General features: G+C 43.4%; 1 protein-coding gene across 9 annotated transcripts in view; it reads left to right on the top strand.

Annotated features, from left to right (window-relative positions):
* XYLB (xylulokinase) overlaps positions 1–2,420 on the top strand; it is a 129,666-nt gene that overhangs the window by 112,201 nt on the left and 15,045 nt on the right. The gene's annotated exons all lie outside the window — the stretch shown is intronic.

Here is a 2,420-nt window from a genome sequence, read left to right as displayed (position 1 = left end):
TCCCTCTTCCACCCCCATGGTGCCAGGTTGGAGCCAAGCTGCCCTTTGCTCCCCTCCATGTGGTTGGATGGGGCTCTACTGTGACCTCCCCAAGCTGGATTGGGCCTACTGGCTGAATCTGGTCTGTGGACAGTCTGGGCACTGCCCATCCCATCTGCTGGTCAAAGGTTGAGCACCACTGACTTAAGACAATACTGAAACTGTGGAATGTGAAGTGGGTTAAAGTTGGAACGGTCTGTCAGCAGTCACACATTAAAGGTGAATACTGTTTCTTGCCTATATAGCTATGATTTCCCACTACAGGGCTGACAATCAGGGGCCTGGCTAGGAGGCAGGACATTTGGGCTCTATCTGTCTTGGTTGGGTTCAGCTGAGAGTGGTGCACTCTAGGATGCTAAAGGAGTGCAGAGTCCTATTTTAGTTTGTGGAGCAGATTGAAGTTACCCTAACAGGTGCCAGGTAGTATGGCCCATAGTTAACGCTCTCCTGAAGTGGTGCAATTTTGAGATGGTAGCATGAGCTAGTGAGCTTTAATGTGCAGACACTCATGTTTAAGTGTCTTGAATATGGTCTAAGTGTAATGTGTAAGTTCACCCTTAGATGCGTTTTGCTTGTAGTTCTTACTTCTTTTTGTCTGCTCCAATTATGCTAGTCAATACTTCGACACAAGGAAGACTAAAAGCGATTGATTGATCCTTACTGGTGTAATGTCACTGAAGTTACACCAAGGATGAACTTGGTCCAGTATATTTTGTGGAAGTGTGTAGAAAACTTCAGTTTCTAAGCCATGCATTTACTAGAGCCAAGTGTAGTGTCCTCACTCTTGGATATCAGTGGGGAACTTAATGTTTTTCACATATTTAATTCCCTGTAGCACACAGTTGAAGCAGGCTTCGGGCTGGGAGCAGAGGCAGGGAAGAATAAATGCTGTTTGACTATAAGAGTAGAGCTGCATTTAAAACTTGTTTTAAGTGTCTTAAAATAATATGATCAATACAATGTCAACCACTTAATTCAATCACTGGTTAATTGGATCCTCTTTTTTAATTTAATCAAAACCACAGGAACCAAATCATTTGTATGAAAAACAACACAACTTCCATGCTTTATTATGGTCAATCGTGGATAATCCATTCTTGAGCTACGGCAAACCACCATTTAATTAACCAACTTTCACAACCCCTCACTTTGCCAGAAGAGAAGATAATTGAAACACTAAACATAGCAAAATGTGTTTTGAAATAGAGCTTGGTGTTTCCACTCAGAAGCTTTTTCCTTTGCTTTTCTGACTGTTGATTAATGACTGCTTACATGAAACATGTTGTGAATACTTGTTTTTTCTTCCTGATGTTGAGAGATGCTAACAGTTTTTTAGTTCAGTTGTGAACGAGGAATCTTACGTTCCAAATGGTTTCCTTGTGCATACAGACTTAGATGTGATCACCGAATCATAGGCAAACAATCTTTATTTTGATTTGTATTATCTAGAGCGTACGAACTCCAGTTGTTGTTAGGACCCCTTTGTGAATTGTATTGTACAGACATAGAGCAGAAAGGAGATCCCCGCTCCAAAGACCTTACCATCCAAATGTAAGACTCAAGAGTAAACGGATAAATACAGATAAACATATAGGGGATACAAGGAAACAATGGAGTAATGCTGACTTCTATGTTAGGCAGTAGTGTCAGGGCTCAAGTGGCTAAACTGTCTGGGTTTTTTTTAATAGAGATCAGTATTTCAGGTTATCTTGCAGGATTTATCCTTTGGTTTCTAATCAGGGCTCAAGCACAATTCCACATTAGTTATAAGGTTCTTAATGCTTTGGGGACTCTGGGGATGATTCTGATCTATTTTATATCAATGTAAGGTGCGATACGATACTGTTGACTGCAGAGCGGTGGGAAGCTGACCTAAGTGAGCTCTGAAGTGTACTCCAGCTCTTTCCTTGTGCAGCTCTGTGGCTTTTCAAATGTAGCTGAGTTGTCAAAACTTGACAGGTCCTCAGTGAAATGGGAAGCAGTTTGATGACAACATATCCTCATTGAAGAGCCCTTAAATCCCCCATCATGGCTTAAAAAGGACCAGATCATTTTCCCTTTGGTGCCTGATCAAGTCATGTCCGCCTGCTTGCCCACCCGGAGCAGAGTGTGCTGCTTGGAGCATGGCGCAGCTGGCACCAGAGCTGCTGTGGTGAGGAGGGAGGCAGCAGTGGCAGTCCTCAGAGGAGCAGTTGCAGGCACCACTGGGGTAGCTGGTGTGGGTGCAGGGTGCTGGATGGGGAGAGGAGTGGATTTATCTCCTCACACAGGGTATGGGCAGTACAGCACCTTTAAAGGGGTCTCATGGCATCCTTAAAAGGATCTCAAGAAGCACTGACCTAGACCTTAAATCATACCGGAGTAAATGGGTAGTTCGGTGT

This window comes from Alligator sinensis, unplaced genomic scaffold, assembly GCF_000455745.1.
Source record: "Alligator sinensis unplaced genomic scaffold, ASM45574v1 scaffold599_1, whole genome shotgun sequence".
NCBI lineage: Eukaryota > Metazoa > Chordata > Crocodylia > Alligatoridae > Alligator > Alligator sinensis.
This window is presented reverse-complemented; position numbering and strand designations above follow the sequence as displayed.